The 16030-nt window shown below is 42.6% G+C and overlaps 1 protein-coding gene across 1 annotated transcript in view; it reads left to right on the top strand.

Annotated features, from left to right (window-relative positions):
* PCSK2 (proprotein convertase subtilisin/kexin type 2) overlaps nt 1–16030 on the top strand; it is a 240399-nt gene that overhangs the window by 112123 nt on the left and 112246 nt on the right. The gene's annotated exons all lie outside the window — the stretch shown is intronic.

Raw genomic sequence — 16030 nt, 5'->3', positions numbered from 1 at the left:
TTTCAAAAGCAAGATGCCATACCAAGCATCGGACATACCAAGAATATTTTTTTGCCAAGAATATCACACATTTTTCAGGAGATCCATTCAGCAGTTAAATAACATCACATCTAAATCCTTCTTAAGGCTACGCAGAACTCTTCAGATTTCATAAATTGAATGCACAAAAGGGATTGAATTTTACCTTTCAATCCACTGAACTGGGTCATTACATAAATTATGTATCTTATAAGGGTTATGTTCGAATGAGCTTAGAAACCCCTTCCCTATAATATTTTATCGGTCCCTGTGTAGTTTCTTAGCCTTTATGACAGTTTGTGTCTCATTCTCTTCACTACCCTGCAAACTTCTTAAAGAGGGGTTAATGTCCAAATACTTTATGTGAAATAAAGCATCATGGAGCTTTTTAAAATGCTGACCAGGTGTAGGAAACCCGGTAACTTTCCACAAAGTTTCCTTACTTTTTAACTATAGGACAATCCAATTCATGTTTAGAAATGAAAAACTAGGAGTTCCCATCATGGCTCAGCAGAAAATAATCTGACTAGTATCCATGAGGATGCAGGTTTGACCCCTGGCCTCATTCAGTGGGTTAAGGATCCAGCATTGCTGTGGCTGTGGCGTAGGACAGCAGCTATAGCTCCGATTAGAACCCTAGCCTGGGAACCTCCATATGACACAGGTGCAGCCCTGAAAAGACAAAAAAGAAAAAGAAAAGAAAAGAAAAAATAAGTGACTAGAAAACACGACCCATCAGAATGACAGGAGAGGTGATGGTGGAGATGGGAATAGCACCCCCATAGGCCCACCATTCCATAAATACAAAACTGTCACGTGGAAATGGCAGACTTTATTTTCTCTAAAAGTGAGACAAAATATATTTTTACAATAGGTTTTATTTTCTCCAAGGAACTACAATTTAGGAGTTCCCAATGTAGCGTAGCAGGAACAAATATGACTAGTATCATAAGGATGCAGGTTGGATCCATGGCCTTGTTCAGTGGGTTAAGAATCCGGTGTTGCCATGAGTGAGCTGTGGTATAGGTCACAGACATGGCTCAGATTCATGCTGTGGGTATGATGTAGGCCAGTGGCTGTAGCTCTGATTTGACCTCTAGCCTAGGAACTTCCATTTGCCTTGAGCGCAGCCCTAAAAAGTAGCAAAAAAAAAAAATGCTTTCTGGCTCTGATGTTGAGTCAGTTTTTCATACACCACTTTTCCCTAAGTCTTCAGCATGACCTCTCTTCTTTGTAGCATTTTTCTTTCCAGTTCCCCCATGTGGTTTTCTTTGTTTGTTGATGTCTTTTCTGGTCATTTCTGAATAAGTTCCATCCAAACCCAGCATTTGCCAGCAGACTTGCTCCTGGGTTTCCTTGGTCTATGAGTTAAATTTCCTTCTTAGATCCAGTGTTGGAAGCACAGCCAAATTTCCAATGTCTTTAAGACATGCAGGATTGAGATGGAATCTCCTTTTACCCACCCCACCCACCCCCCAGCACTGAGCCAAAATGAGAACTCCCATTCTCTTTTCCCATCTCGGCTATTACAAACTATTGAGTAGATTTTCCTGTGCTATACAGTAGGTTCTTGTTAATCATCTGTTTTATACAGTAGTGTGTATATGTTATTCCCACCCTCCCAATTCTTCCTTTCCCAATGGTTTCACCTATGATAACCATAAGATTCACTTTGAAATCTGTGACTTTGTTTCTGTTTCATAAATAAGTTCTTTTGTGTCATTTTTTATTAGATTCCACATATATGGAAGATGGTTTGCTATTTGTCTTTCTCTATCTGACTTACTTCATGCCCCACTGACATCTTGATTTTAGACTTTTGGGCCCCATAACTCATGTGGTTTTAAGCCACTAAGTTTTGGCAATGTGTTCCAGCAGCCGTAGAAAACCAAGACACTGCAGACTGAAAAGCTGTCCTCTCCTGGCATTTCTCAGAGGGCAGATCTGAGCACATGGTTATTTCTATACCTTCCAGGAGCACGATTGCAAAGTCGATTCATTATGTTCTTCATTTGTTCTGCATCATCGTGCTAGGGCTCATTATCACCCCATCCCTGGATGCTCTGTGCCTAAGTAGAAGTGTGTTAAGAATCAATCACTCTGACCTTTATCCCTTGTTGGTATTTTGTCATCTGTGGGCTGCTTGACTTGAAGTACAAATTACTCTCCAGCTGCCTGGTACGGGGGACGCACAGTAACTAGCCCCCAAATATTCAGACATATGCCAATTGTAATTTCAACACACATTTTCTTTTCCACCCTGTCGACCTGGAATTGTTCCATTGGCAACTAATGAAATACCGGTACGAGGAAAGAATTGGCAAGGCATTGTGGTTGACGAAAAGGCTAACCTTTGAGGAAGATTAAAAAGATGCCCTTTAGGAATAACCAACTGAGGAAGACACTCTTCTCTCTCCCTTAACTCTTTTTGTTTATTTACATTTGATAGAACATTTTAAAATAGCTTTACTGAGATATAACTCAAATATCATTTAAAGTATACAACCCAATAGTTTTTTAGTATGTTTGCAGAGTTATGGAGCAATCACAATTTAATTTGGGGGAGTTCCTGTCCTGACGCAGCAGAAATGAATCCGACTAGGAACCATGAGGTTGCAGGTTCGATCCCTGGCCTCACACAGTGGGTTAAGGATCTGGCTTTTCCATGAGCTGTGGTATAAGTCACAGACACGGCTGGCATATGGCTTTGCTGTGCCTGTGTCATAAGCCAGCGGCTGTAGCTCTGATTGGACCCCTAGCCTGGGAACCTCCATATGCCACAGGTGTGGCCCAAAAAAGACAAAAAGACCAAAAAAATTTAATTTTTGAACATTTTTGTCTCCTCCCACCCCCCGCAAGAGAAACCCCATATTAACCGTGACTTTCCGTTCTTTTCCTGTCCCCACCCCTAACCCCAAAGCAACTGCTAATCTATTGTCTGTCTCTGTAGGTTTATATATTTGCCTCCTCTGGATATTTCATGTAAATGCAATCATGTAATACATGTGGTCTTTGTGATTGGCTTCTTTCCTTTAGTATAGTGTAAGGTACCCATGTTGTAGCATGTGTCAGTACTTCATTTCTTTTCATTACTGAATAATATTTCATTGTACGGACATACTGTATTTTGTTTGGCCATTCATCATTTGATGGATGCTTGGGTTGTTTCTACTTTTGCCTATTTAGTCTGTTGTCTTAACCTAAAAGCCAAACCTTTATAGTGTGTGAGTTTAAGAAAAGGAGATTGTGAAATTTCAAGAATCCATTTAAATTCAGCAGCAGACAACTTTTTGGTTTGTTCCCCCACTGAACGTGTGAAGAAACGATACTGGAACCTTTGTCACAGCAAATAAACAGTAAGCGTATCCTTCCGCGCTGAAAACGTGCCAGGCTTATAAAATATCTACAGAAGTAAACAAGTCTGAGAGCATTTTCACCTCCTTTATCTTAATCCTCCCACTTCCAGGGACACCCAGTTCTAAGTCCTGAATCCTTTGTTGCTGCTTTCGATTAGCACTTTTCCCTGGCTGGAAAGCAGCTTCCCAAGAATTTCAAAATTACCTTTTCCCTAAGCTTCCATTTCTTTCTTGCCCCAACCTCAACCAGTATCATTGAGAAGAGCCATCTAATTAATGAGTTCATGCACAAGTGTCGGTACGTGATAACACCTGGATGTATTGCCTTCCCCAGAGGACTTGTTTTCCAAATCTTCTCAAGCAGAGACGTAATCAACCTGGAGAGTGAAGGCTTAAAATTAAAGCTTAACTCTTCATGGCCGGAACCCAGGCAGCATTCTTGTGCTCTGGAAAAGTGATTGGGGGTCACTGGAAGCTTTCTTTGTGCTGCTCAGATGATACCATTTGCGCTACTACTCAGAATTCTGCCCCTGCTTCCACCTTTATAGAAGAGACAGATTCCATAGACATATTATTCATCCTGATGATAGTAAAATTTCTTGTAGATCTCCTAGCACGTGACAACAAAATGTTCTCTCATATGATCCTCACCACTAGCCTGGATGGTCAAGAATTCCATCATCTCCATGCTATACATGGGGGGAAGGATCAACAAACTTTCTGTAATGGGCCAGAGAATACATACTTTAGGCTTTTTCAGCCATACCATCTAGGTTGCCAGCACTTCTGCCATCATCACAGTGTGAAAGCAACCGGGGGCAGGATGTAAACAAATGGCCATGGCTGCATTTGACAAACTTTATTAAAAAAAATTCCTGCTTTAGATGAAGAAATCATGACTTGAAGACCTAGTAGTATCTACCTCAGGATACACACAAATAAGAAACAAACCACTATGCCAACACAGAACCCTCCTCTTTCTGGTTCTAAGTCTAGTGCTTGTTCACTGCACCACACTGTGTTTGGTCTTTAACACTTCAGCAGAGCCACAACTTTGGACCAGATCACCTACACTCCCCACCCACCCCTTTTTCCCCCACACATGAGTAGGGCAGCAGCTGGGCTGGGGTACCATCAGTTCCCTGTGATCATGGAAGCAAAGTGAAGATAACTTACCCACAGGACCAAGCCAGACACCGTTGACCTTGTAGCTTTTCCTAAAGAGGTTTACCAGCAGTAGACACATAATTTATGAGACTTACTTGTACATGCGGTCAGATTTGCCCATTCCTTCCAGAAACACACCATTAAACCCTCAGTCTAGCACAGAAAAATGTCTAGGCATCCTGGATACATCCCATCCAGCATTCGCTGTCTGGTCCACTAGACCATGCACCAGCATCACAAAGGAGGCTTTGGAGGACATGAAGATTTGGGAAGCTGTATTCCTGCGCTCTGCTGCAGCCATGCACTCCCAGCTGGGTTCCATGAGTGTCTTCTCTGTGGGCCCCACTGGCTTCTCTTCACCTCTTACCCTCAGTGCCTTTCCAGGAAGATGGAGCACTGAGTGGGCTGGTCATGTGTGAGGACACTTGGGAAGGACCACAGCTGGAGTTGACAAGGCAGAGCTTTTATCTTGCTCATCCTCTTCTCCCCCTTGGCCTCCTCCTTCTCCTCCCCTCATTTGACGTCCCAGGATCCTTCTCTGTTAGACCAAGGTCCTTCTGTCCACTTGCAGTGGGAATCAGAGCCATCCACGTGGCTAGGCAGGCTCTGGAAGGATACATCATGTGTTTAGCCAAAGCTCTTAATATATTTAAGTGACTTAGCCTCACTTTGCTTCTTTTCCACATTCGCTTCTCAGGAAGGCCTCACCAAAAGGGCCATGTCATTGTGGCCAAGGACAGCATTTTGGGATCCCTGGCATCCCAGGAAAATTGTCCTCTCAAGCATACCTGTCTAATCGTCCCTGCCTCAACGTCCACCATAGTAACCACCATCTTTTAATATTCTTCTCCATAATATAAGCCCCTAAATCCAACTCATGACATTGCCCCCACCACCATGGAAACAGGAACAAGAAGACTGAGATCGTCATGATACACACATTCCAGCTGGAATGTTACCTTCTAAAGGCATCCCCATCACTGGCCTCTGCCCTTCACTCTGCTGGAAACATCTTTCGATCCCTTCCTGATTACATTGACTTACCTCACAGTATATCTTGTATACACAGCTTTAGATGATAGATAGCAATTTGTTAATATCTTGTCACTGAGAAGCAGTAACTGGAACTGTGGCCAGAGGCACACAGCCATAGCCTCTCTCCTCGATTGATTGTCTTCATTCTTACAAGATGGGCAAACCTCTCTAAATGAGGGCAATCGATGCGGTGCATTCAACCATAATTGTGGCTTAACTCCCTGTTCTTTGAAAAGCTAAGCCCTGTGATTTGCCTATAATTGGACTTTTGAAAAAGTTATACCTGCCTGCTCAAGGAAGAAATTAAGCAGCCAGACTCCCTGACTGTTTGCCGCCCGCTCCTCCATCACCACAATTCATGTCCTGGGTCAAGTCTTCTCTTCGCAAAACTCTCTAGAGTTTGCCAACCAAAGCCATCAGTTGGTGGAAAATAGATGAACTGGATATCTGTTTATCCTGATGACATATTTGAAAAACATCAAAATTGTGTGTGTGTGTGTGTGTGCACGTACGTGCATAGATATCCACTGCCACATTGAGTGGAACTACCATGTAACAAAGGACAAAATGAGCAGCCAGCTAAAGCATCCTTTGATAGGTGACAAGATAATTAAATTTTCCTTATCCATGTGATGAAATAATATGCATCTTAAAGGGAATGAAAGAGTTTTTGTTAAGAACGGCATATGTTAGCATGATCCTTTCACAGTACATTTAAAAGGGATACCATCAGGAGTTCCCATAGTGGCTCAGTGCTTAACAAATCTGACTAGGAACAATGAGGTGGTAGGTTTGATCCCTGGCCTTGCTCAGTGGGTTAAGGATCTGGCATTGCCATGAGCTATGGTGTAGGTTGCAGATGAGGCTCGGATCCCGTGTTGCTGTGGCTGTGGCTTAGGCCTGCAGCTATAGCTCCAATTAGACCCCTAGCCTGGGAACCTCCATATGCCATGGGTGCGGCCCTAGAAAAGACAAAAAAAAAAAAAAAAGGGATACCATCAGATATTACATCTACCTTACAATAGCTATTTAGAGATATAAAAATATATATGCTTTATATATATATGTCTTCTAGTTATATATCTATATTTAGATATTTAACATATAGTTATTACACATCAATATTGTATATGTGTATGTATATATAAATCTCTTTTTAATATGTTACATTGTATTTGTTTCCTGTGGCTACTGTAACAAATTACCATGAACTTGATGATTTGTTTATTTTATTTATTTATATTATAATTGATTTACAATGTTCTGTCAATCCCTGCTCTATAGCAAAGTGACCCAGTCACACATATATATACATTCTTTTTCTCACATTAAGCAGCCAGACATCAGAAGTGATTGGATATAGTTCCCCGTGCTATATACAGCAGGATCCCATTGCCCATCCACTGAAAATGTAATAGTCTTCATCTACTAACACCAGACTGACAATCCATCCCACTCCCTCCCCCTCCTCCTTGGCAAACATAAGTCTGTCCTCCATGTCCATGATCTGTTTCTGTTTTGTAGATAGATCATTTGTGCCGTATATTAGACTCCACATATAAGTGATATCATATAGTGTATGTCTTTTTCTGTCTTCCGTCACTCAGTATGATAGTCTCTAATTCCATCTATCTTGCTGTAAATGACATTATTTTGTCCTTGTTATGGCTGAGTAGTACTCCTTTGTATATATGTATCACATCTTCTTAATCCATTCATCTGTAGATGAGCATCTAGGTTTTTTCCAAGTCTTGGCTATTGTGAATAGCACTGCGATGAACATTCAAGTGCATGAATCTTTTTCAATGAAAACCTTGATGATTTAAAACAACTTCTGGAGTTCTTGCTGTGGCACAAGGGGATAAACAGTGTCCCTGCAGCGGCAGGGACTAGGGTTTGATCCCCCGCCAGAGTGGGTTAAGGATCTGGCATTGCCATATGTCAAACGGAGGCAAAAAAAGAAAGGATAAAACTGCTATCTATTCCCTCATAGCTCTGGAGGCCAAAAGTCCCAAATCAAGGTGTCTAGGGCTGTGCTCCCTCCCGTGCTCTAGAGGAGGCTCCTTCCTGCCTCTTCCAGCTTCTTTTGGCTGTTGCCTTCCCACGCTTAAGACTGCATCACTCTCCTCTCTCTTCCATCCCCATGTACCTCCTCTTCTTCTCTGGGTATCTCTCCTGCATCTCTTCTTAAGACACTCATCCTGGGACACATGTCACTGGATTTAGGACCCACCCAGATAATGCAGAAAGCTCTCATCCCAAGATAATTAATTACACCTGGAAAGACCCTTTCCCAAACAAAGTCACACTCTTAGGTCCCAGGGTTTACAATGTGGACATATAATTTTGAGGCATGCATATTTGGGGGGTGACAACACATTCAATCCACTACACTGTAAAAGAATCCTGCTAAGGGGTTCCCATTGTGGCTCAGTGGAAATGAACCTGACTAGTATCCATGAGGATTCGGATTTGATCCCTGGCCTCAATCAGTGGGTTAAGGATCCGGTGTTGCCGTGAGCTGTGGCATAGTTCACAGATTTGGCTTGGATCTGGCATTGCTGTGGCTGTGGCATAGGCCAGAAGCTGCAGGTCCAATTTGACCCCTAGCTTGGGAACTTCTTTATGCTGTGGGTGCAGCCCTAAAAAAAAAAGCAAAAAAAAAAAGAATCATGCTAAATACATTGCTTTTAACAAAATCTCCCTCTGCCTACTTATATATCTGTATGTGTCTTAGTGTGTATAAATGTTTCCTGGAAGGACTCACAAGAAGATATTGAGAGTGGTTGCCTTTGAGGGGAGCTTTTTGGAAGCAGAGAAGGGGAAAGGAGTCTAAAATGTTCCCTTTCCATCATATAACTTTCTGTGCTGTTTTAATTTTCTAGTCATGCACATGTCTTATAGTATTTGCACTTTTCAAGTACAACAGGAATTATCAGGAAGGAGGGAATGATTATTTTTTTTTGTTATTTTCTTCCCTACAGAAGAAAATTGTTTTAAAATAATTCTTTTTGTGTGTGTGTGGTCACCCATGCGCTAAAGAAGTTCCAAGACCAGGGATTGAATATGAGCCACAGTTGCCACAATGCCACAATCCTTAACCCACTGTGCCATAGCAGGAACTCCTAAAAGAATTTTTAAGTAAAGACACAGCTCACCCCGGTGACTCTGATGTGCAACCCAATTAGAGAATAAATGACCCAGTCTGACCATATCAGAGAGAAAAGTGAGGATGGCAGGGTGGACTGGAAAGGGTGCTGGCTGAGGGCAGTGGGCATCTCTCTGTCCCTCACCTTGGGTGGCACCCTTAGCAAAGTGATGGCACCAGTCGCACTTCTGCAGAGCTCTTTACCAAGTGACGATTCCACAACCCACAGCCCACCAGGGCCTCTCCACAACTCTGAGAGGCAGAAAGCAGGACTTTTATGGAAGAAGAAAACCAGCCTCCAAGACAGAGTCAGCCTCAGTGCAGAACAGGTGGGCATCACTTGGAGAGCGTGAGAAACCGAGATGCTTGGCCCCACCCCTGGAGGGTCTGCTGGGGTCCAGGTGTGCCCTGGGTGTGTGGACTGTAAAAAATCCCAGGTGATCTGATGTGCACCTGGATGGAAGACAACTGACTGGAGGACCCACAAAGGTAAATGGACTTTGTGGAAACTGACCTGCCATGTGCCTTGCATTTGGTGTGTCACAGCAATTGACATAATTCACTTCTCAAAACAATCCTCATAAATGATTATCATTCCCATTTTAGGGAAAAAGAAACTGAGTCTCAGAAAGGTCACTATGATGCTCAAAGACACAGAGTTAGTAGGGGCAGGCGCTGGTTTCAAACCCACACCTGTGGTAGAACTTCGGGTGTACCCCCAGAGCCCCTGACCCCAACCCAGAGATCTTCCCATGAAACTTCGCTGCTCCCACAAACGACTGTCTCCCAGTCCTCTTCTCAGGGCCTCCAGTCCTGGGGTGAGGCCAACTGAAAGAAGTCTACTGTGATTAACTCTTCAGAAGTTTGCCTTCAGAAAATCTACAGAAGCAAAAACCGGAGTTCCCGTTGTGGCGCAGTGGTTAACGAATCCGACTAGGAACCATGAGGTTGCGGGTTCGGTCCCTGCCCTTGCTCAGTGGGTTAAGGATCCGGCGTTGCCGTGAGCTGTGGTGCAGGTTGCAGACGCGGCTCGGATCCCGCGTTGCTGTGGCTCTGGCGTGGGCCGGTGGCTACAGCTCCGATTCAACCCCTAGCCTGGGAATCTCCATATGCCGTGGGAGCGGCCCAAGAAACAGCAACAACAACAACAGACAAAAGACAAAAGACAAAAAAAAAAGAAGCAAAAACCATGACACACCATCCTTTCCAAAACGCATGTTCTTTGCACGTGTCTTAAACTGCTCTCTGCAAAGAGTGAAAAAAAAAATGATGGGTTTTTTGTTTATTTTATTGGGAGGATAGAGGATTTACAACGTTATATTAGTGTCATGTTTACAGCAAAGTGCACCAGTTATGCATATACATGGAACCATTCTCCCCCCCATACATTATTACAGAACATTGAGTAACCCTCCCTGCATTACACAGTAGGTCCTTGTTAGTTATCTATTTTACATATAGTAGTGTGTGTATGTTAAGCCCACCCTCCCAATTTATCCCTCCCCCCAACCAGTGCCACTTTGGCAATCCTAAATTTAATTTCAAAACCTTTGACTTTGTTTCTGTTTTATAAATAAGTTCTTTTGTATCATTTGTATTAGATTCACACATAAGTAATATCATGTAGTATTTGTCATTCTCTGTCTCGCTCACTTCACTTAATATGACATTCTCTAGGTACATTCATGTTGCTGCAAATGGCATTATTTCATCTATTTATGGCTAAGTAATATTCCACTGCATATATATACCACATCTCCTTTATCTAATCCTCTGTCGATAAAGGATTGTGGGCAGGATAAAGGATTGTTATTTCCATGTCTTGGCTATTGTGAACAGAGCTGCTATAAACATAGGAGTTCATGCATCTTTTCAAATTATACTTTTCTCCAGATAGATACCCAGGAATGGGGTTGCTGGATCTCATGGTAGTTCTATTTTTAGTTTTTTAAGGAACCTCCTACTCTTCTCCATTGTGTTTGTACCAATTTTCTTTCTCACCAATAGTGTGGGAGGGTTCCCTTTTCTCCACACCCTCTCCAGAATTTTTGATGATGACCATTCTGACTGGTGTGAGGTGATACCTCACTGTAGTTTTGATTTGCGTTTCTCTAATTAATGCATTCATCTAATTAGTGATGTTGGGCATCTTTTCATGTGCTTTTTGGAAGAGTGACAAAATGCTCATTGCCTACATTGGTACATGTAAACGTGCAGAATAGGTGAGGGTAGCTGGGAGGAAACTCCTGGAGCACTCTTTCCAGAAATGCTGATCCCTACCTAATGGGCTGGATGGCACAAAGGATAATATCTTACAGGAAAACACACATAAACAGTTCTGAGCTAGACTCCACGTGTGAAGGAGTTTAGGAATATCTTAACCAATTGATTTTACCAACATTTTCTTTGTGCTTGTTTGCAAAAATGACATATGGTAAAAAAGAAATCTTTGTCCAAATGAAGCTACAAGAGCACTTTAAGTGCAAAATCATGCTTACAGATGAAAAGAAAGCACTGGTAAAAAAAAAAGAAATCTTTGTCCAAATGAAACTACCAGAGCACTTTAAGTGCAAAATCACGCTTACAAATGAAAAGAAAGCATTGTGGCATAGTTTACTTCTTAGTGATTGTGATCATTTCCACAAGAAAGTACCATAGACTGGGTAGCTTCACACAACAGAAAGGTATTCTCTTCTGGCCAGAAGTTCAGACTTTAGATCAAGGTGTTAGCAGGGCTGGGCTCCCTCTGAAATCTCTAACCTTGGATGTCTCCTTGCCTCTCCTAGCTTCCTGTAGCTCCATGGCTTCCCTGGCTTGTAGTAGCCTGACTCCAGCCTCTTCCTCTTCCCTCTGCAGGTGGCTTCACTGTGTATGTGTCTGTCTGTCTGTCTGTCACTCTATCTCTTCCCGCAGCATTTTCCGAGTGTATCTCTCTAGCCTCTTCTTATGAGAACACTAGCCATTCTGGATTAGGGCTCACTCTACGCCAGTACACCCTCATCTTAACTAATCATGTCTGCACATATCCTGTTCCAAAAGAGGGTCACATTCTGAGGTACTGAGGGTTGGGATGTCAACATATCTTTTAGGGGGACACAGTCAACCCATAACAGTGGTAAATAAGGTAATTTTTAGTAATACGGAAATAATAGTGTGATACAATCAATGACATCATAGATTTATAAATCAGTACTCTCAGCAACATATCAACTTTGTGCTTTCTATGTTTATTTTTTGTTTGTTTTTTGTTGTTGTTGTTCTTGTTGTTTTGCCACTCCTACAGTATATGGAAGTTCCCAGGCCAGGGTCTGAGCCAGCATGACTGCAGTGACCCAGAGCCGCTGCAGTGACAATGCTGGATCCTTAACCCACTCTGCCACAAGGGAACTCCCTATTTTTTTTCTGATTCTCACTTCAAGCCCATAAGTTCTGTACGCCGTTTGGAGGGAGGATTCCTACATTGTCTCCGTTTCTCCTGGCTCCTCCCTTGCCCAGCACAGTCCACGCTAATTAGCAGCTGTTTAATTATCAGTCCAGCAGGGAAGTGATCCCAGCCCTGATCCTCAGAGAGTTATATGCACAACTAAGCTGTCCCAGATATTGGAAGTTTGACGATGTCCCATGCCTTAGTGAGAGGCTGTGTGCTTTAGTGGAACGTTTGTGGCATTAGAATTGATCAATCTGGGTGACTGCCATGTTTTCAATTTTTGGACAATGGTCTCTGAACCTTCATTTCCCCAACTATAACCATACCCACTCATGGTTCTGTTAAGAAGATTAAATGTACTGAAAGTAACATGTTAACATAACCTGTAAAATAATACGCCAGTGTGAAGGAACAGTATCTTCCTATCCTAAATACTGTCTGTAACTAGCACCCTGTAGATGAACAAAAATGTTTGTTGACTGAAAAATTCTTCATTGAAGAGAGACACTAGAAGACAGAAGGCAGTGGATGAAGCTGTTCATGTAAAATTTGTGTTTTGCACATGTGAAATTAAGGTTGAAAAATTGAACCTGAATTGCAGACTATCCATCTGTTCATTTTTAATAAAACAGTACCCAGTCATGAATACACCTGCTTTCTTCTATTTTTTTATTTGTGTAACTGTTTAAGTCAATGGCTCAACTTGGGGGCGCATTCAAACACTAAATACCAAAGCTAACTACATTTTTTTTCGAGAAGGCGAGACGCTATGGTTAAGTTGTATGCATGTCACTGGTACTACATCTAAGTGGTAATGAAAGGAATCATCTGTGAAAGTTTACAACTCAGAGGAGGAAGAAGAGAGAATTAAAGTGGCCTTTCAGTTATAACGTGAGGGAGTATTACAGATGCTAGGAAATGCTTTTCTGACATTAAGAGCTTCATCACACATAGAATTGGAACACTGAAATCTTCCCCAGAGGTCTTTAAAAATAGTTTATAACCTCATCTCTCTGCTCATGGCAATTTCATGTATAAGAGAAAATAGTCAAAATGACCAGTAAGTGTGAACTCTTTGGGTAAATTATGTCACATTCTTCTAGGGAATATTTAGGTAGCTATTTAAATTAAACTATAAGAGCTATGCAGCCACATATTAAAATTTCCATGGTTGGATACTTAATGAAGAAAGAATGCACAATTTTACCTAAAGTATTGTTACTGTTATGTAAAAATTAGGTTTAAATGCAAAGTAGTAATGGTCAAGAACCCCCCCACACACACACACACAGTGAAAGGAATTGATGGCAGCATATAGTATCATTATGAAGGGAAAGCACTGTTCTCCAGTTTTGTGTGTGGTAACAAGTAAAAACATATGTTTGAAAGGTGTTCATCTCTCTTGGAACTGTAACTGTGATTTTTTTTTTTTTTTTGCCTTTTTAGGGCTGCACTTGTGACGTATGGAGGTTCCCAGGACAGGGGTTGAATCAGAGCTGTAGCTGCCAGCCTACACCACAGCTATAGCAATGCGAGATTCAAGCCATGTCTGTGACCTACACCACAGCTCACGGCAATGCTGGATCCTTAACCCACTGAGCGAGACCAGGGATTGAAACTGTGTTCTCATCAGATTCGTTTCCGCTGAGCCATGAGGGGAACTCCTGTAACTATGATCTTCATGGAGGACATGATTCAGAAAGCCCTCTGCAGTCTGAGGATTCCTGATGTCTAAGAACAGAAGATGCAGGGAGTTCCCATCGTGGTTCAGTGGTAATGAATCTGACTAGTATCCATGAGGACGCAGGTTTGATCCCTGGCCTCCATCAGTGAGTTAAGGATACAATGTTGCCGTGAGCTGCGGTGTAGGTTGCAGATGTGGCTCGAATCTGGCATTGCTCTGACTGTGGCATAGGCCAGAGGCTACAGCTCCAATTTGACCCTTAGCCTGGAAACTTCCATGTGCAGGTGCAGCCCTTAAAAATAAATAAATAAATAAATAAAATAAACCCAGAAGATGCAAAATTGCTGACCCCTGAGTCACATTTTGGTGCCTCTGAGCTACCAAGAGGATGCTGTCCAAGGAACACAGCTTTCCAAAGTGTCGATGGTCTCCATTCAAAGCTAATTTATGGAATTAAAAAGTAATTTCATGGAAACGAACTTAAGCAGTCTTTTCATTAGAATGCACGTGATCTAATTGAGTTTGGAGTGATGTAATTGCCATTCCTTCACTGTTACTGGAAAAGATGGTATCTGACCTGAGTCTTCCTGTCCTGATCCTGCTGGGAAATGACCTATGGAAGAGTTTTCCAACCAGGGCTCAATGTCGTGGAAGCTCCAATTGGAAGCCCAGCAAGGCTCCCATCAGCAAGCAAAGCAGATAAGGACTTGGTTGCGGGACCAACATAAAAAAATGCAAACTCAGGGTGGGAGGACAGGAGCTCCCACTGTGGCACAATGGGATTGGCAGCATCTTGGGTGCTCTGGGATGCAGTTCAATCCCCCGCCCAGCACAATGCATTAGGAATCTGGCATCGCAGCATCTGTGGCTTAGTTCGAGACTGCAGCTCAGCTCTGATCCCTGGCCCAAGAGCTCCATGTGCCTCAGGGCAGCCAAAAATGAAGGGTAAAAAAATAAAAAGGTTGGGAGGACCAACTCTGGCTCCTTCTTTCCCAAGAGGGTTGAATACTTGCTTCCATAGTAAAAGGAAGTTTTGAGAGGGGCATGTCTGTGGCTCCTGACAGGTTGAGGATGGAGGGAATGGGCTCACTTTCCCCTCTGTCTCTCTCGAGTTCTTGTGGCTGGACTCATAAGAAAATGGATGTGAGACATATTAACAGGAGAAAGAGAAACAAATTTCAATTCATGCACATGGAGTTTTCATAGAAACAGGAAGTAAGGAGTGGCCATGGCCAAGGCAGGCAGCTTTTATACTTTTTAGGCAAAGAAACAATAAATTTAGGAAGAATTGACAGGACAAAGAAATTTGGGTTTGAAGTGCCCAATAAGTGAAGAACCTAAATAGAATTGGGGCTTGAGGCAGTAAATGAAAGAGGTAAGAAAAATAAATTTTAAAAAAAGTTTAGACATCAACTTATGGACATCTCCAAACCCTAAAATATGTTTTCCCCTAGCCAGAATCATAAATACATCTTCAATAGGTCTTTCCACTGTTTTGAAGGTTGGCTTTTTTTTTTTTTTCCTGGAGGGTGGAATATGTGATAATACCAGTGACTCAGGAAAAAAAAAAAAAAGTAACAGAGTTCCTTCTGTGGCTCAGCAGTTAAGGACCCACCACTGTCTCTGTGAGGATGTGGGTTTGATTCCTGGCCTCATTCAGTGGGTTAAGGATGTGTCATTGCTTCAAGCTGAAGCATAGGCTGCAGATACAGCTGGGATCTAGTGTTTTTGTGGCTATGGCATAGGCCAGCAGCTGAAGCTCCAATTTGACCCACAGCTGGGAACTGAGAACTTCCATATGCCTCAGGTACAGCCATAAAAAGAAAATTTAAAAAGTAAAAATGGGAGTTCCCGTCGTGGCGCAGTGGTTAACGAATCCGACTAGGAACCATGAGGTTGCGGGTTCGGTCCCTGCCCTTGCTCAGTGGGTTAAGGATCCGGCGTTGCCGTGAGCTGTGGTGTAGGTTGCAGACGCGGCTCGGATCCCGCGTTGCTGTGGCTCTGGCGTGGGCAGGTGGCTACAGCTCCGATTCGACCCCTAGCCTGGGAACCTCCATATGCCTCGGGAGCGGCCCAAGAAATAGCAACAGCAACAAACAAAAAAAGACAAAAGACAAAAAAAAGTAAAAATATTTGTTTATAAAGGCTCCCTGGCTTCAAAATACATAGTTAAGTATACAGTCACTGGATAACAC

The sequence above is a fragment of the Phacochoerus africanus genome, chromosome 3 (assembly GCF_016906955.1).
Source record: "Phacochoerus africanus isolate WHEZ1 chromosome 3, ROS_Pafr_v1, whole genome shotgun sequence".
NCBI lineage: Eukaryota > Metazoa > Chordata > Mammalia > Artiodactyla > Suidae > Phacochoerus > Phacochoerus africanus.
This window is presented reverse-complemented; position numbering and strand designations above follow the sequence as displayed.